At 42.3% G+C, this 20,646-nt stretch overlaps 1 pseudogene; it reads left to right on the top strand.

Annotated features, from left to right (window-relative positions):
• Positions 1 to 1,239: 1,239 nt before the first annotated feature.
• On the top strand, positions 1,240 to 1,333 carry LOC147508693 (small nucleolar RNA R71; annotated as a pseudogene).
• The last annotated feature ends 19,313 nt before the right edge of the window (positions 1,334 to 20,646 follow it).

The raw sequence follows: 20,646 nt of genomic DNA, 5'->3' as shown, positions 1-20,646 counted from the left end.
AATTAGTATCCCTAGTTAACACGGCTAATTTTTGTGGAAACGGTGGTTTCGTTTTTATTTAGCAATGGTATCACCTGGATGTTTAACCGTGGCTTTACGTTTCTTAGGTTGTGTTTATGGCTGGTACCTCTACGGTGGTAGGCTCTTGAGTTTCTATTTCGTATCTAGTAAATTAGCGGTGTAGGGGCTCTTGGTGGGGTAACTATAGGCATAGTTACTTTGTTATTAACCACTCTGCGAGCGAGAGTGGTGATGGCCTTTAGCTCACCTACATTTTCATATTCATTACTAGTATTATTGGTTACCTCAAAAGGCTGTATTTGTTGTTTTAGGATTAGGTATTTCGTGACACGGAAACACACCTTTGGGTTGGGCTTTATCTTGAGCCAACTGTTGGGTTAAATTATTAAGCAGTTGTAGAAGCATGTTGGTTAGATTGAGCCATGGTTTGGAAAAGTTTTTGGCTCACTTGTATGAAGGTGTCAAGACGGTCCGGTTGTGTGGGTGTAGTAGTCACGGGTGGTGTGGACTGGAACTATTTCCGTGAATTATTTATGGGTGGATTTTGATAGTTATTATTTATCGGAACGATACCTCTATTAGCATTATAATTATTATAACTACCTTGACTTTGTGCTTGACCTTGTCGAGGTTGCGTTTGGTTGTTATAATTATTAAAATTACCCTGCCCCTGTCCTTGTCGTGGTGGAGCTTGGTTAAAACTTTGTGTTGGCCTAACATATTGATTATTGTACCCTGGAGGTGTGACGTGTTAGTTATTTCTCCAACCGAAGTTGGGATTTTGTCTCCAAGGGGCGTTAGGTTCACTATTAATGGAACAAGCCTGTTCATAGGTAATAGGACAGTGTGAGTCGGGATGCTCAAGGCTCCAACAGAAACTACATGGATTTGAATTTACATTCATGACGGGGATTGGCTTTTGTTAAACAGAAATGGCCTCTACCTTTTTTGTGAGTGATTTGATTAGAGTTTTAAGCTCGGGATCGTGTTTAATTTCAAACATACCGGCGGCCTTAACTGTATTTGATGAACTAGCAGAGCGGTGGATATCATCACTACCCCCCCCAGTTGTTATTTCGCTTAGTTTGATCCTCTAAAAATTTATAAGCCTCCGAGGCTCCTTTAATTAAGAAACTACCCCCATTCATTATGTCTAGGACTTCTTTATGGTGGTGTAGAAGTCCTTTGAAAAAGGCACGAACTAACGTGTCTTTCGCTAAATTATGATGTGGACACTCTATAAGGAGATCGGTGAAACGATTCCAAGCCTCTGAAAATGTTTCATGAGGATTTTGTCGAAAGAAATGAATCTTGGAAAGCATCTCATCCGTCTTTAGGGGTGGGTAAAATGTTTCATAAACAATTTGAACAAGTTTAGCCCACGAGTCCACGAGAATTAGGCGTTTGGGCGGTTAACCAAGACGCCTTTATCTGCTAAGGTGAAAGGGAATACCACGAGTTTAATTTGTTTCGCACCAATCGTAGGATGGTGGAATGTTGTTAGGACTTGTTCAATCCCTACGCGTGTAGCCGATAAGGTTTTTCATGGTCTAATCCATGAAAAGCGGGTAACAAATTAAAATATTTGGGGATTCGAAATCCCCATCGGGTCCGCTAGAACGATGCAAGATTTGGGGCTATCGCTCAAGGCTTTGTAGAAGTCGAGAGAGGAGTCTCTTCTTCGTCGGGCATTGTGTCGGTGATGTGTGTGAAATAGTAGCTAGAGGTGTAGTGGGTGGTATACTAGATAGACTTGTTTGTTGGCGTTGTTGTGTAATTACGTTCGGTGTTTTGTTCGGCCGGACCTTAATCTCATACAAGGCTAAAACCAAATTTAGCTAAACACATCAACACTCCAAACAATTCGATATACTAGTATAAACCTCTAACGAGGGAGATCGAGGTGCGGAAGAAAGGAATACGATTGACGTCGTCCTTGCTTCGCTTATGAATAGTGTCTTGTTTACGCGTGTTCAGTGTGTATAACAAGTTAGGACACTGAAAAATTTGAAAAATCAAAGTTCGAGTCAAAACTGTAGAATTCAGGAAAAATTAACAAAGGGAATTAAATGCGCTCTCATAGAAGTGATGTCGCTCGTGTAATTTTCAAATTACAGTGTTTTTTAGGTGGTCGTGCTTTCGAGTTCCGGCTATATAGGCGTGGTGTAAGCTCTTTATAAAGGTGATGCGGCGCTTCGGTGTTTTTTTTGAACTTTTCAACGCTCAATCGGAAAACCATAGTATGAATCAAACAAGGGTGGGTGGGTTTAATGGGACTTTAAGAAAAGTACTTACACTATGAAAACAATGCAAAAGTGAAACTAAGATGGCAACGGCGCCATTTGATACACGTAAAATGAAATAGTTTTACCTACGAAATAAAGCGATGAAACTCTATACGAAAATAAAACTACACACTTTCTTATTATGCCTATATTATCAAAGAATTCTACTCTCAATCCTATGAGATATAGTGGAGTAGAGTGATTCGTTCCATTCCTAGTCCTTCCGTATGGTAATGTTTTCTAAGTATAAATAATCTACTTTAAATCTAATGAGAGATTTACGAAAAGGCAACTAGACTACGATGCAACTACCCACAAGATGCACTAGTCGACTATCAGAACAACTATAGGAATGCTACGTTGATTCGATGATAAGGAGTTAGAGGGGGATTGATTCCACCTTAACTCGACTTAATCCTATTAACGATTTAATCGTTAAGTAAATCGAATTGAACTCATGCTTCGCAGAACAATTTGGTTCTTCCTAATCCCTAATTACACATGGCATTCCTACCAATTCATAACTAGCATGTGAACGATTAAACCCATTCTCATGGTGAACTAATCGTTTCTAGAGTGGAAAGGAAATTACGACGATTCTACGATAGTGAGAATCAAGCTTTCATCAAGATTTCTCAACCCCTCTAATGGAGGTTTAGCGAGAATCATTACTTAATCATTTCTGATTAAATTTAAACTAAACATGATATAAAGAATTGAAATTTACTAATCTAAATTAAACAATAATTAAAATCTAATTAATAACTAAGAATTGAATAACAAGTAATAAATGAATCAGATCTAACACAAATGTAAATGACAAGAATCGAAATTTAACAACTAGCTATTTTATTAATCAAACTAATTAAGAGTAATGATTCTAATAGTTTAATCTAAAACAAGAATTGGATTTGAAATTAAACTTAATTAAAACAATTAAATCTAGATCTAGAAGCTATTCTAATGGCTACTTTCTATTCTAAGCTCCTTTATTTTCTAACCTAAAAATCTACTATTCTCTACCTCTTATCTACCATTAACAAAGAGCTAAGCTTTGGTTTTTATACTCTCATATCCAAAAATCGTGCATGGGCTTGGAGCCATGTTTTGGGCCAGAGAATCAGGCCCAAAACCCAATTCTTTCAGTCCAAAAAGGCCTCTTCAGCTGCAGTTGGCTTCAACAAACTTTTCGTCAACTTCTGCTCCTCTGATTGGATCAAGGCTTTGACCATTGGAAAGCTCTTTCCGAGCCGGTCGTTTTGACATAAGATAGGCATCATTCCGAGGTATGAGTTCAAATATACGGCCTTCGCGATTTTGTCGACTTGTGTCTTTGTTTACGCGCGTCGACTTTTCAGCTTTTGACCGGGCTTTAGAAAGGCTTTGTCTTCTTGAAACTTGGCCTTTAATCACGGAACTCCTTAGTAACTGACCTTTGCTCTTTTATCTCGCTAAAGTGGCACATTTCTGCACATAATGGACTTTGAAGCCTGAAATGCATAAAAACACGTAATCAGTGTTAACTCTTAATTATTACTCACATAATTGGTCTAATAGTATGACTGTTACAGGGTTAAAACTACAGTTTTGGGCTCTTATCAATATCCACTATTCAGTCTTTAGTATGACATCTCTACTATTCAGTCTTCAATATTCAGGTAGCAGTCAAGCCTAAACTGCACTCATCAGATTCAGTGCTTGATCAAGTTATAAGCGCACGAAGATTCAAGATTCGTGGAGTACCCATAATAGTATTTTGTTAACATTAATAGTGATATTGATAGTAGCAGCCAAGAAATGCACATCAAGTTAGTGTTATTGTTTTCAATTTATATTATGACAGCTATAACAGCGAATGGAGTAAGTAGTAGCTAAGCAGCGCGCCACTAACCCGGTGTTATGATTTCAGTTTGTGATTGTGGTACACCTTCAGTATTCAGGTTAGGCCATTGCCTACACCGAAAGTTTCACCTCCAAAACATCTCAACAGTTGTTCGAGTTCTTCAACTAAAGATAGTTCTATGCGAAAGGGGGTGCAGTATTCTTATCTTTTGTTTTTTGTAATCCAAGCTGTAATTTGCATAGTTTGCATAATTATAGCTTGAGGGGGAGTGTTAGAATATGTCAGTATTAGAATATGTCCAATATAGAAAGTCCCATGTTTCTATAAGTGTGGACATCCACATTTAATAGTTTCTATTATCATATTTTAGTTTTAGTATAAGTATGTAACTCTAGGTAGAGAACACCTCTCTCAGACTCTATATTCCAACCCTAATCAATCTCTAGTCTTCTCAATTCTTATTCTTGGTTTCTCTAATATATCAATGTCACAACTCTCCTAGCATCACCACTAACATAGAATTCAACAGTTATTATCATTATGTGTATATACTGGTGCTTTGGTCGAGTGATACCGTTGTCTGTTGACCAAAAAAATAATAAAAAAATAAAAAAAATAGTGATAGTCCCCTTAGTTTTTGTTTCAATTTATTATGCAGTGTGGATTTACATTTTTGTTCATTTATTAGTTTACTTGGGTTTATTTTGCCTTTTTCTACCTTGGTTTGACTGTTTTCTATTTGCTTTTAGCTTCAATTAGTGGTTGTTATGATTATTCTTTGTCCATATTTTGTGCATTAAGTGTTAGAGTCACCACAGAGTACATTATCGAAGGCTTTAATACTAAAATTGTTGTGAAAGGAAAGTAGGAAAAATCAGAAAAAATTGAATGTGCTATGTTGTAGACAAACTATGTGATACAATCTCATTGTTATTATATCTTATACTAATAAAAGTATAAGAGAAAACAATTAGAAGAGGCGATGGAATCATTCGAGGAGGTTCCAACATCCAAACTGGTTCTATTGAAGGAAATGACCCTCCTTGATTGAATAAACTTGTATAAGTCTGATGTTAAAAGGTTATAAAAGCCAGTACTCCCATGATTAAATCCATGGGAGAGTAGTGATGGAATTGTGAGAGAATTCTTTATTCTTTCCTCTTTGTTAAAGAAGTAAAACACAATGTTATTTTGCTGTGGTGATTCTCCAAAAGAGGGTTCTATCATATATCCCATTGTTAGTGCATGTCTTTTAATTTATGTTCTCTGAGATGATCTGGGGACGTTATGTTGGAGACATTCTCTAATGGGGACGTTATGTTGGAGACGTAGTGTAACATAACAGTTCACTAACTCCTTGATCTAGTGCACCTAATTCTTTCTTCTTTTAGTATGTTTAAACCTTAGGTCATAGATCTTATCTTCTTTTCCCTCCATTTCTTTTCTTATCAAGCTAGTTACCTCGAAAAGAAGAGACTGATCTACTCTCTCAACTGCTCTAGGATATGACTTTGTCGTCCTCCTCGCCACAACCTTTTCTGTGGAGTTCTCTCTTTCAGAATACAAGTTCAACTACAACGACTATTGCTCTTTACAACTTCTCTCCAGAAATTGATGATGGTGTTGCGGTGGTTCCTCAAGACCTCATTGATGAAGGTATTTTAGAATGGAAAGATGTGATGGTAGGTTATTTTCTTGATAAAATAATGTCTTTTCCATATGTCAAGGGTGTGTTGGAAAGAACATGGAAGCTAAAAGGCCAGATCCATGGAAATCACAACTGACAGAGACTTATTCTTTATAAGTTTTTCTGCTATTGAGGATAAGCAAATGGTTCTTGAAGGGGGTCCCATCTTTATTGCTGGTAAGATATTTGTTGTTCGGCCATGGTTACCAGAAGTTGAGAATCAGCACAACAATGTTACCTCAATACCTATTTGGGCAAAACTTTCCAAAGTCCCAAAAGAACTTTGGACCAAAAATGGACTTTCTTTTCTCGCTAGTCTAATTGGTGAACCTTTCTGTATGGACGGTGCAACTTCTCAAAAGAAAAGACTCGACTTTGCCAAGGTTTGTGTTACTATCCCCCTTGATTTTGAGTTTCCAAAATCTGTCAAGCTAAAGCTTCATGGTAGACATGTTTTTGTTGATGTGGAATATCCATGGAAGCCTCCTTCATGCACGAGATGTTGTCGTTTTGGGCATTCAACGGCAAAATGCCTGGATTCCCCACCTTCGCGATCAGTTTGGGGTGGCAATGTAAATGGGGCTGATACAGTAGTACAAGGAGCAAACACAAAGATGGAAGGGCACACTACTACTAGTGGTGCTATTGTAAACATTTCTCTTTGGTGGCCCTAGTAGTGGTTTTGCACAAGGAGTTACTACTCCGGACATTCAAGTTGAAAATCAGAATCATGTGAGGAGAGTTGAACAATCTACTGCCCAGGTAACGGTTCAACAACTCAATACTAATCTTAGTATTGTGGCAACTTCTCCTCCTGTAGTTAACAATGCTATAGTGGTTATTCTTGAGGTTGGAGAGCTTGCTATTGATAGTAATGTAAGGCATATGTATGAACCTAAAAACTATAAGCAAGAACCAAAGAATACAAGACTCAAAAACTCTCTAATCACAACTCTCTTTCATTTTCTTTCTTTCTCCCCTCTCCTTTTTTCTCACTGTGCGGCCTCCTCCTTTTTTCTCTCTATCCTTTTCTTTTTATATCTTCTCTCTACTTCATTTGGTTCATCCACCTGTCTTTCCATCCCTCGATCCCTTTTGCTACCGTACATATGCAACATCCGCAGTTTAGGGTTCCGCAGTCACAATCCCCTACTCCTGGTCCTCCCCTATTAGGTTACATCACCTTCCTTCCTCTGTTGACCCAGTCCCCCTCCCTTTATTGGGCCATTACCATCCCCTTCTCCACTTCATCTGGTTCGTCTACCTATCCTTCCATCCCTTGGTCCCTCTTGCTGCCGTACCTATGCCACGTCTGTGGTTACGATACCATACTCCTCGACTTCCCTTATTATATTACTTCCCATTCCTTATCCTGTTGACCTAGTCCACCTCTCATTATTGGGCCACCACAAATGCCCCTTCTCGACTCTGTGGTTCTGTAAGTGGACCCGGGGTTGAGAATTCCCACCGTTCTTTAACTTTGACAACTCATCATGTTTTTCCTCGATTTGTGTGTGATGTTGAGGGCAATCATCACATGCATTTTCTGCAACCCCTCATACCTCAAGCTTCCACGCATCACCATTTGCCTGGATTTGTTGTCCGACTCTTCGATTTTCTCAATCTTCCAAAATTATGCTTCTACCCCTCCCCTATTTAAACTTCTCTCCTTCTCTTCCCTTTCTCATTTCAATTTCCCTCTCTCCCTCTGCTTTTCTACTGCTCAGCCACCTTCTTTTTTTTCCTCCCTCTACAACTCGCGTTCGCCTTCCCCGTTACTCTGGTGACCCCCTCTTCTTTCCAGTGCACTCTTCGGGCTTATCACCTCTCTCTTCACTCCCCTTGGTAAGTTTTTATTTTAGGCCTTTCTCTTTTTTGTTAGTTCTGTGTTTTTGGAGTTGGTTCGGTATATTGCGTCTGTTCATCTTCTTACCCCATGTCGGGCTCTGAAATCGGTGGCTCATCCTCTTCCCCATCTGAGAGAATAGCCTCTCCATCTACTCTTGTCTCTGTTGCAATCCTATCCACCTCCGGCCGTCCAACCCCTTTACTGCCACCCTCTTCTAGATGTCGTAAACCTAATTTGACCGCAATTAGGGCTGCCTATGGCATTCCGACCGATATAGTGTTGGAGCACGTGCCATCCGTCACCTATTACCCTCATCTGGTTCCCCGGTGCCCGGTACCTTGTAGTGACTGTAGGTCAAATTATCGCCGGTCTACGGCTTCCTCTCACTCTTCTTGAAGTCGAGGTGTGCAACCACTTCAATATTCCCCTCTGCCAAGGCATAGGGAATTTTCAGAGAATTCTTTATGTCGCGAACTCATACAACAAGACCGGCGAACCTAAGATTACCAGCCGCGACATTTACTCTCAATATTACATCTAAACCAGTACCAAAGACGACAGTGTCGGGTACCAATCCTTTTGTGTACGCCCTTAGAAACAAACTTTTGTGCTCTGTGTCACCACCTCTGACAAGGTGTGGCACCACTACCAGTTATACGTGTCGGGTCCATTTCTTTCCGTGGACATTCCTTCTGATTTAACCCTTACCCACCTCGCCTTCATAAAACGTGGTGAGTGCCTGATCTCTTCCCTTCTCTCTTGATATGTTGCTCCTGTTGTCTCTAATCCACGGTTCCTCTTTGTTTTGCAGGTTGGTGGCCAGATTCGAAGCCCAGAATCTACTCCAACATCTCTTGTCCCATCTTCCAAAGGCTTTGCGAACTTGGTCCTGCTCAAGTCGACCGCCTTGGTATCCATCCCACTACCGCCACTCCCCTTTTGCCAATACCTACTTTGCAAAACATCGGCGGTTTCTCTGCTCCATTTTATAGACCTCTCCCTCCCAAAGAACGGACCCAGAGCTTCTCCTCCCCCGAGAAAAAGGTCTCGCACCCACACCTCTCGTCGTCATCATCCCTGAACTTCCTCCCGCTCCCCTCGCCTCCCTTGAATCTCCCGCTCCTGCCCACTCTTCGACTCCTGAAGACGTCCCTTCCTACCGCTCTATCTCCACTTGGGACGATTAGTACACTTCACCTTCCTCCCCTCCCAACAATATGGACGTCCGCAAACATAAATTGTTCGATAGTGACTCCGATGAGGATGAGGTGACGGAAGTTCCCTCTAGTGAAGTGCAGGCTCTTGTTGACCAACCTCCCTCCAAGAGGCAGCAAACTACTGCATCTAGAGAACATGCCCCCACCACTCAACGGGACTTCGCATCCGCAGAACAAGCTCCTGCCACTTCACCCCCTCACACTGCTGTCTCCTCCCCCGGCACACGCCGGTCTGGTAAAGAACCAGCTCTGCCTACCGCCACGGCCTCCGAAATTGCCGCTGCAGAGGACTTCTGTCCAATCTTCAAGGTGTGCAACCGTAGGGTGAATACGGCGGACTCCACTCTGGACAATGCTGTTGTAGCCTCCTCCCTGTTCTACAATGCTCACCTGCCCAAGGACATAGCCTATGCGGACGGGGTTCGTTTAATCAGCACCGTACTTCATTGTATTCTAATTGGGAAAGGGTACAACCTCTTTTTTTTTTTTATCCATCTTTCTCTTTGATCTCAGGTGAGCCTGGACATCTCCTTTATGATCCGCGGCCTTTTCAGTGCCAAAAATAAGGTGACAGCTTAATGGCCCTGTCGGCTTAAGAGCTGCCTATGCTGGACTCCAGACAGATCTAGAAGCTGCCAATTTGGCTAAAGTCAAGGCACAAGACGAGCTCAGGTCCGCAGAGTCATCTAATGAACAATACATGAATTCAGTCAACGAACGCTTGAGCCATCAATGGGAAGTGCTCCTCTAACAACACCAGTTCAACTTGGACGCCCTCACCCAATAGCACAAGGAGGCCGTGGACGCCCTTAGTCAGAATCATCAGGATGCTACCGTCAAACTGCTACATCAACAACAAATGGACATGACCGTTCTTCACGACCGCTTCAAAGCCCTGGCCGACAAGAAGGTGGCCAAGAAGATCCAAGAACAGCAATCGCGGCTCACCCAGGCAGGCCGACTTCTCCCTGAAAGGCTTGCCACCCCGGTGATCAAATCCCCTGATGTCGCAAGGGAAGGAGTCTCGGTCACTGATGTTATTCCCAAACACCCTGTGTTGGAAGAAAATGAAGAAAATCCCTCCCCAGCGGCAGCCACTAAAGAGACCACCGCAGCAACCAATGAAGGAACTACTGATGAGATGAATGTTGATGAGTCCACCTAGGGAATTCCCTAGACATCTTTTTGTATTAAAACTCTGTTACAAACTCGTGATTTGTCTCGTTCCCTGTTTAGTGACTATGATGTTTAATTTCGCTTAATGTGCATGTTGTCTTTTTATCTTTGAGCTTCATCTACTTGTTTAACTTGCAAATTTTACCCACATGTAACTTCCCACGTCTCTAATTAGTCCTTTGCCCTCTCCTTAACACACTCCTAAAATTTTCACCCCTGAAGCTTTCCACACTTCATTAGGGCACTTTGCCGCCTCTGCTAAGTCGTGTGGCATGCTCGGTTAGACGACGCAATTTGATGAAGGCAAATTTCTTTGCCCCATATGTCTCTTGTATCTCTAATTCGCAGAGGGATCATCCCACTCCGCAGGCTCGATCAGGCAATAAAGCCTGCTGGAACAACTCCTCTTCTTCCAGGCTCCCTCCAGCTCTCGGGTCAGCGAAGGGCTCGGCATCTCCACCAATTCTCCCTCTGAAGGGCATAGAAGCCTGATGGGGTCACTCTCATTGCCCCCATGTGTCTCTTGTATCTCTGATCTGCGGATGGCTCATCCCGCTCCACGAGCTCGACCATGCCATGGCTTGCTGGAACAACTCATCTTGTTCCAGGCTCCCTCCAACTCTAGCATCAGTGAAGGGTTCATCCCCTCAGCTGCTTCTCCCTTTGAAGGGTGTAGAATCCCGATGGGGTCACTCTCCTTGCCCCATGTGTCTCTTGCATCTCTGATCTGCGGAGGGCTCATCCCACTCCGCGGGCTCGATTAGGCAATGAAGCCTGTTGGAACAACTCCTCTTGTTTTAGGCTCACTCCAGCTCTTAGGTCAGCGAAGGGCTCACCCCCTCCACCGATTCTCCCTCCAAAGGGCTTAGAAGCTGGATTCCCCCCATGTGACTCTTGCATCTCTGATCCGCGGAAGTCTCATCCCGCTCTGCGGGCTCGACCATGCCATGGCTTACTGGAACAACTCATCTTGTTCCAGGCTTCATCCAGCTCTAGCGTCAGCGAAGGGCTCATCCCCTCCGCTGCTTCTCCCTCTGAAGGGCATAGAATCCTGATGTGGTCACTCTCCTTGCCCCATGTGTCTCTTGCATCTCTAATCCGCAGAGGGCTCATCCCACTCCGCGAGCTCAATCAAGCAATGAAGCCTGCTGGAACAACTCCTTTTGTTCTAGGCTCACTCCAGCTCTTGGGTCAGCGAAGGGCTCACCTCCTCCACCAATTCTCCCTTTGAAGGGCGTAGAAGCTTGATGGGGTCACTCTCATTGCCCCATCTGTCCCTTGCATCTCTGATCCACGTAGGGCTCATCCCACTCTGCGAGTTCGACTATGTCATGGCCTGCTGGAACAACTCGTCTTGTTCCAAGCTCCCTCCAACTCTAGCGTCAGCGAAGGGCTCATCCCCTCCGCTGCTTCTCCCTCTAATGGGCATAAAAGCCCGATGAGGTCACTCTCCTTGCCCCATGTGTCTCTCATATCTCTGGTTCTCTATCTGCATTCTTATTTAGACATCATACATAGCAAACAAATTTCGTTTCACAAAAGTGATGTGGTCTTATATTTACAAACAACCCTAGTCCTTAGCGTTGGACTTTCCTTACATTGCTTGGTAACTTTATTACATTCAATTGCAAAACTCTTTCAACATTCTTACATTCTAAGGTTTTTCTATCAGTTTTCCCTTCATTGTTCGTAGCTTATAAGTACCATCCCCTCCTACATCCACCACGGTGTATGACCCTTCCCAATTCGGACCCAACTTCCCATCCTTTTCTCTCTTTGTACTTAGAGTCACTTGGTGGAGCACCAAGTCTCCTATCTTGAATTGCCGCGGCTTGACCCGCTTGTTGTATTTCCATTGTAGCCGTATGTGATACTCTTCTAACTGGATACGTGCTGAGTCTCTTTTCTCTTCTGCCATATTCAAATCCCCTGCCAAGATACGCTAGTTCGACCCCTCCTCCACTGCCTTAGTTTGCATGGTGGCTGCCACCATCTCTAAAGGAATCACGACCTCGACGCTGTAGGCCAAGGCAAATGGTGTCTCCTTGGTGGTGGTTTGAGGTGTAGTTCGATAAGCCCAGAGAACATGGTTCAACTCGTCTGCCCACGCGCCCTTCTTGTCCTCCAACTTCCTCTTAAGGTTGTTCATTATTATTTTGTTGGAAGATTCGGCCTGTCCATTGCCCTCAGGGTTGTAGGGGGCAGAGAACCCCTGTTTCACCTTATACGCCTGCAGAAATTTAGTCACATTTGCTCCTGTGAACTGTGTTCCATTGTTCGCAATGATGGCATATGGCAACCCAAACCGGCATATGATGTTCTCCCATAGAAACTTAATCACCTGTGGCTCCTTCACTTGTTGCAAAGGTATGACCTCTATCCATTTAGTGAAGTAGTCCATGGCTGCCAGCATATATCTCCTTTTGTTGCTAGCCATGGGCAATGGTCCTACGATATCCATCACCCACATAGCGAAAGGCCACGGACTTGAGACATTATGCAGAGGTTCTGCGGGGGCGAATATCAGCTGTGAAAATCTCTGACACTTGTCATACTTCTTAGCAAATTCCACCGCATCCCTTTTCATGTGGGGACAGAAGTAGCCCTGCGTCAATAGTCGGTATGTTGTAGTCCTCCCAGCGGAATGGCTCCCACAGTCCCTCTCATGCAATTCTGCCAGCACCTCCAAGGCTAGCCGTGGTCCTAGACATTTCAACAATGGTCCATTGAAGTTCTTACGGTACAATTCACCTTCCAACATAACATATCTCTGAGAAGCCTGCTCTAACCTTTTTCTTTCTTTCTTATCCGTCACCGCCTTTCCCTCAAAGAAATACTTAATGGGGTCCATCCATCCCCATTCTTATTCAGTGATCTGACACACCTCTATCAACTCCTCCGTGCTTGGCTTCTCCAATCTTTCTACCTGTATTGTTCTTTCCTCTGATCCAGGCATTACGGCAGCCACGTACGCCAGGGCATCTGCGTGTCTATTCTCACCGCGCCCCAAGTGTACAAATCGGAGCTTCACAAACTTGTTGGACCTTTGGTGTACTACCTTTAAGAGCATCTTTAGCAATGATATCAACCTAGCATCAAACACCAAATCGACCAATATTTGGTTCCAGGTTTGATGCTGTATCAAATCACTTACGCGGTTTAAGAAACACGGTGCGGTTTTGGCAAAACCGCGTGGGCTTGGGCTGCTAAATGGGCTTCTATGGAGCGGTTTTGGCAAAACCGCATGGGTTTGGGCTTCAATGGGCGCAGTTTTGCCAAAACCGCGTGCGTTTTTTCTGAAAATTAGAACTGTGGTGCATAGAACTTGAAAAATTATGAGTTGTGCATAGAAGTTAAGAAATTAACAATTGTGTAATTGAAGAAATTAAGAATTGTAATTCAAAATCAAAAAAATTAAAGAAATTAAAAACCTATGATTATGATTATGCAGTCTAAAATCTATGATTATGATATAATCATATAATATCCAAAATAATCCAAAACCTATCATATTACATCAAATTTATTTAGCTCTCTTCTTACGCCCCTTACCACTCGATCCCTCTCCTCTCTCTATTTGGACGTTCCGAAGCTGCTCCTCTAAGTTCCTAATCTGAGAATCATGATCTTCTCTGTCTGCACGGAGGTTAACTACTTCAGCCTAAAGTTCTTCATATCCCTGATGTTGCTGCGTGTACACTTGCTGCATATCCTCATACGCTTTCCGAGTCTCGTCATACGCACGCTGGGATTGCTGATATGTCTAAGAATATGCCTCCTCTCTTTCTTGGCTATAATGATATAGTGCAGTCCTCATCCTATCAAACATAAGAACCTGGTTCTCATATCTTTCTAGAACCTCAGCCTAAAAATCCAAGAAAACACAGTGTGAGTACATATTATATATATAATGAAGAAGATAAATAAAACAATTAAACTCACCATGATATACTGATCAATATGCGGCTCTAACTCAGAGAAACGAGCATGAGGCACCTCAGGAATGGAAATATAAGTAGGCTCCCCATCAGGTCCACACACGGCAAACATCTGAGGATTACCGCGGAATTACTGTGAACCTGGATGATATGCATTCGAGAGGTTGTGGGTTGTTGTAAGCCGTGGCGGATGAGGAATACGTAGCTCACGCCTCATCCCTTCCAGGCCCATAAACTTCGAAGTTGCTAGCCCGACCAACAGAGGCAACAACGGACCCATGGAACACGGTTCCACCATCTATAATCTTGTCGGTGATCGCTTTCAACAACAAAAGAAGATGCATCCGCCAAAGACCACAACTAGCATGAACTTCATGAATATGAGTTCTACCCCCGACCATCACTAACATCCGGCATGGGAGCACATGGAACTCCATAACGCGTCCGGTCATCCGCCTCCAACATTTGTCGCCCATTCAAACCAAACGACAATCACGCGTGTAAAAAAAACAACTCGTGGACGTGACAACACACAATCATCTTTGCATAACTGTTGGATCGTCAAAGGCAGTAGACAAACGCCAAGGTCTCCACTCAATAGATGACAATGATCTAATATCAATCTGAGCACGAGCCATACAGATATTATTCCTAATCTGCCCTCTGTTACGAGTCAAGTGAGACCCTGACCAACTAGCAAATCTAGGGTGAGTATCAGCAATCATGTCTATGTTAGGACAAAGACATCGAAAGTACTCATAAAACCAAATCTCTAAAAGTCCCGTGAATCCTGCAATCTGGGGACTTCTACTTCGAATATGCGTGAAGCTTTATCTAACGCCGATATCAATGTGGCATATCTTTGAGCTACCCATGTCATAATCTCTCATAGTATGCAAATCAGATACATAAGCATAATATCCCAGTCGTACCGTAGAATGACCATTGGGAAACAAAACATGCCCAATAAAAAACATAAAAAAAGCCCTAACATACTGATCAACACCCTCACTACCCAGTAGAACAGTCAAAGCTAACTCCGCTCGTGTATCAGGATGCAAGAGGGGTTCCACATATGCAGTCTTAATATAAGATAGCTTAATCCTAGAAGAATCATAAGCATCTGCACCCAAACGAGGAAAACTCATAAGCATACTATCCATATTCTTATAATTTGTATGAAAAGGTATCGGTTGGCCTATACCGATACTCAACCCAGAAACCATAGTGAAGTCTAGTGGTGTGAACCCTAACTCCGCACAAGGGAAATGAAATGTATGAGTTCTACTCCACCATCTTTCTACTAAAGCTATGACCATTGCCCAATCAGCCTTCTCATAATCCGCATCAATCAAAATACCCAAAGGTGTATACAAAATACTATCTCTAATATGTACAAACTCATCCAAACTCCTAATAACCTTCCACCACTCTCTAACACCAAGTAAAGTCGATCTAACTCGGTAGTCAATAACATCCGATATTATAAAAAATAATAATGCATTATAAGATAAATAATTAATTGGTCCAACTCAACTAATTAATATTCAAAATATTTAATCAAAACTAATTAATTACCTGAGTATTAGTCACTGCACTCGACACGTGTTTTGGGTCACATGTAGAAGACATAACTTCCATATCAAGTGCTTCTCCAGGTGCAAATTGCCAATCGAAGTCGTTCATCTGATACTCCAGTACATAGAGATGTCTATCAGTCGGCGCGACATCCTCAGGTTCTTCTCCCCCACCATATTATACTTCCTTGGATTCTTCTCCCTCATCGCCAATGTCATTTGTGTACTGCCAATCATCACCGTCAAAAGGTTCAAAAGGATCCATATAAAATTTCAAAAGTTTAGGTAGGTTTTTTTTTTCTTAACTAAGGAGAGGGTTTATAATTGAGAAAAGAGTTGAAAGTGATTGAACCGTGCGGCTTTGGTCCTGATTATATAATAGTAGCACGCGGCTTTGAGTACACCGCGCTGTTTTGGCAAAACCGCGTGGTCTTGGGCCTGTTAGTTGGGCTTTAGTGGCGCGGTTTTGCTAAAACCGCGTAGTTGCTTGGTGTTTTTTTGATGTTGCTCCTAAAGTTGCTTGGTGTTTTTTTGGTTCAAAATTTTGGTGTTTTTTTTGTTGCTCTCCTAAAGATGCTCTAAGTACTTGGCCATTCGCGGACATCGAGCAGCGAACCCTCCATTTGCCTGACATACCACTAGGTTCGAGTCGGAATACATGGTCAATTCCTTCACTCCCAAGTCCTCAGCCATTCTCAATCCCGCTATAATTGCCTCGTACTCTGCTTCGTTACTGGACGCCGCAAATCCTAGTTCCATGGTCAGTTCTATTTTGTTATTGTCAGGTGCAACCAACACAACCCCCTATGCCGCTGCATGCATCCGTGGCAGACCCATCTGTGAATACTCTCCACCCATTCCTCTTATCCTAAGGGTCTAATAGGTCGGGCTCCACATCCTTATCTGATTCCATGACCATCTCCTCCCCCCACGTAGGATCCTCTGCCGGGAACTCTACCAGAAACTCTGCTACTGCGTGTGCCTTCTCCGTTGTTCTTATCTGATATTGTATCTCGTACGAGCTAAGCATCACTACCCATTTCAACATTCTGCCTGACTTCTTTGTCCTTAATGCTTGTTTGAGAGGAAGGTTTGTCACCACCACCACCGAGTGTGACTCGAAGTAAGGTTTAAGTTTCAGGACTGAGAAGATTAAAGCAATGGCATACTTCTCCATTCTGTTGTACTGCGTCTCTGCATCCAACAATGTTTTACTTTGAAAATACACCGGCTTCTCTACTCGATCGACTAGCCGGACGAGAACTAAACTAACCACAACTCAGTAGCCCCCAAATACAGGTATAACTTCTCCCCCTGCTCTAGTCGTGACAGCAAGGGAGCCTTGCCCAAATACCTCTTCAACTCTTAAAATGCCTCCTCACATTCTGATGTCCACAAGAAATCAGGGGTGCTTCTTAGTAACCGAAACAGCGGTCTACATTTGTCAGATGACTTGGAAATGAACCTATTCAAAGCCGCAACCCTACCAGCAAGCCGCTGCACCTCTGTGACATTCTGCGGTGATGGCATCTCTACCAAGGCTCTTATCTATTCGGGATTAGCCTCTATTCCCCAATGAGTAACAATGTTGCCCAAAAACTTTCCCGTGGTCACTCCGAATGTGCATTTCTCTGGATTCAACTTCAAACTGTACTTTCACAGTATCTCGAACGTTTCCTTTAAACCTTCTAAATGTTCCACCTTTGACATGCTTTTTTCTACCATGTCATCTATGTATATTTCCATCCCCTTCTGAATCTTGCTTTCGAACATTTTCTCCCCCAACCGTTGAAAGTGGCTCCGGCATTCTTCAATCCAAATGGCATCCTTGTATAGCAATATGTGCCGCCTTCCACGAAAAATGTTGTCTTCTTCTGATCTGGCCTGTACATTGCGACCTGATTATACCCTATAGATGCATCTATGAACAAAAATATCTTGAATCCTGTTGTCCTATCCATGAATTCATCCACCCGCGGCATGGGGTAGCTATCCTTCGAGCACTCCACATTCACATATGTAAAGTCGACGCACATCTGAACCTTGCCATTCTTCTTTGGTATCGCGACCACATTGGATAGCCAATCTGTAAATTCCGCTTCTCGTATTATTCCAGCTCCTTTCAACCGCGCAACCTCCTTGCGAATACCCTCTGCATATTTCGGTCTAATGCTCCGCATTCGTTGCCTCACTGGCTTGGCATCTTCCTTCATGTGTAATCGATGACACGCAAACTCTGGGTCTAATCCTGTAACATCCTTTATTACCCACACAAAACACATCTTTGTTTTTTGACAAGAATTGTATTAGCTTACTTTTCTACTCCTCCGGCAAACTGGACCCTACCAATGTGAACTTCTCTTCCTCCCCCTCCCCAATATTTACTACTTCAATCTCATCAAGCGTCTTCGGACCTACCGCTGGCTCCTCCTCTCTCTCTCCAGTGGCGCACTGTAACTGCTATGCTTGCCTCTTCCTAGGGTTTGAGTTCTCTTCTTCTGGTCCGCAGATTAACCATTTCACTGTAACCTGATGACTGTTCTTGGCCGTCACCTGATCTCTGCGAACTTCACACATACCCGTCGGGGTGGGAAACCGTATAACTTTGGTAGTATGTCGATGGGACAACCTTTATCTCGTGAATCCACCATCTCCCAAAAATCACGTTGTACTGAGAAGAAGAATCTACCACCATAAACCGGGCGAAAACTGTCACTGGACCCATGGTTACTGATAAATGCTTAAAAAGTGCAATTTAACCCTCTATTATGCCTCTTGTTTAGCCATCTTAGTGGACTAATAGTGTTTGTAAGTTATGTTTTATGATTCCACAGGTGAAAGAGAGTTTTGTGTAATATTAGAGAAAAAGGGGTAAAACGGAGCAATTCAGAGCATTAAGGATCACATAGGAAGCCTGTGGACAATCATGGAGAAAGCCAAGGAATTGAAGCTATTAAAAATGCGACTTGAACCTATTTTAAAGCCTATTTGGAAGTCCAAGGCCAAAGGATTCATTGCTTGGACCAAAGCCCGCAAAAGAGGATAGAAAGATAGAGCAGAAGAGACAAAATAGACTTCCGCGTCTGGGATGCATGGATCGCGCGTCTAGACGCATTGCTCGCATCTGGGACATATGGATCGCATGTCCAGATGCATTTCTCGCGTCTGAGATGCATGGATCGTGCGTCCAGACGCATGTAACAACACTGTAGCCAATTCCTTCTCAGTTTTGGAGACGAAGTTGGACTCTGAAAGAAGTCTATTTGTATTAGGAAACAAATGGCGGTTTGGAATGCTTCTAGAACTCATTGTAACCCCTATAAATAGAGGACCTAAGTGCCTCATGTAATTTGCCAATTCACTTATATTTTTGTCTCCAGAACTTGTGGCAGAGAGAGATTAATAATAAAAGATTCGGTTTTAACTAGCCGAGTCTTAATAAGTTAGTCTTTCTAGTCTTATGTTCTTCGACTCTTCTTCTTCTCATTCTTCGTGTCCTTCATTCCTTCTTTATGGAAGGCTAATCTTCTCCTTCAAGGGAGAAGATAAAGCCGGTGCTTAAGGTTTAATGTTTTTTATGGTTCATGGTATTCTCCAATCAGGTTAGTTCTTTATGTTTTTAGTTATTAGTTCCATTACCCAGACTAGGGGATGGAAGTATAGATTAAGGTTTTTGTTTATTGCAATCGAATATCATGCTAGTTTAAGGTTTTATTTATTGCAATTGAATGTTTGCTAGTGACATGCTTTTATTTATTGCAATTGAATATAATACTAGAATATGGTTTTATTTATTGTAATTAAATATTATACTATTATTCTCTACTTTTCTTCTAGTTGTGTAGTGTTTTAGAGTAAGGGAAATATTCCTTGTGTTTGCCTTAGATGGTGATTCGTTGAATAGCTGCCCAAGCTCACATAAAAGGAAAGAAGATACTAGTAGCATAAATATAGGAACAACCTTAAGTAGAGTTATTCGTTAATGATGTTTTGTCCAAGAGGGCATCGGCACTCGCTCGATTACCTAATTGTAGTCTACTTGTGAGAACAACCATGAAGCAAAAAGTCATTGAATCAAAAGTATTGGTGGATTCTAATTTCTTGAATTCCCTCTCTTATAAATTCTCAATAGTTTAGTTTAGCAATAGAATCTACAATATCTATAATAATAGTTTTTAATCTCCAGTCCTGTCCTTTACATAACATACACTTAAAAGTGGAATGATACCCTACTCATCTTTTACTTATTGAGGGATAATTAGGTTTTGATACGTTTCTATTTTGTTCAACAACCATCATCCATCTACATCATCTATCTACATCATCCACATCCCATATCTCATCTACACAAACAAAAATAGGCAAGTGTCAATTGGCGCCGCTGCCGGTTTAAGTTGTTTATGTTTAACGTTTTCTTTCAAGATTAGAATTTTGGATCTTGAGGTAATTTTAGCCACATCATCCATCCTTTTGAGAAAGAAAGAAGCTTGAAGGACATCTCGAAGACAAGATCTACTATCCAGGTTAGTCGAATCTTCATTCTTTTTATTTCATTCTTAAAGTAGTTGCATCATAGTTTAGTTTTATTACTTTCTAGTATAATTGCATTTAAGACCTTTTTCAACAATTGAAGTTGTAAGCCAACACAGCGAAACATCAAACTCTAGTGTTTCTTGTCTGAATCTTGACAAACAGACTATCGTCTGTGGGCTGTGGTACTTAACTAATCCAAGTGATTCACCATAACCATAGAAGAGACAACTTTAGACAACGGGCGAGATACTAGCTGCAAAGCCCAACCCAGTTGAAGGAAAATAGTTTTGCATTTTAGTATAATTTAGAATAGTTGCATATTAGTTTAATTGCATTCAAGTATAGCAGGATAGTTTTTCGTTATTTTCACATAGCATTTTCTAGTGTATGCCCCATCGTCTATATCATCGTCCGGTAAGAACAGAACAGTGGACAAGGTTCAACAACTGACTCACAAGAATACAAGATGAGATTGAAACAATGGCTGCACGTAATGATGGCGGTGTTGTGGACCTGAATA

The sequence above is a fragment of the Coptis chinensis genome, chromosome 3 (genome assembly GCF_015680905.1).
Source record: "Coptis chinensis isolate HL-2020 chromosome 3, ASM1568090v1, whole genome shotgun sequence".
Taxonomy (NCBI): Eukaryota; Viridiplantae; Streptophyta; class Magnoliopsida; order Ranunculales; family Ranunculaceae; genus Coptis; species Coptis chinensis.
Note: the sequence above shows the minus strand (reverse complement) of the source record. Positions and strands in the feature narration are given on the sequence as shown.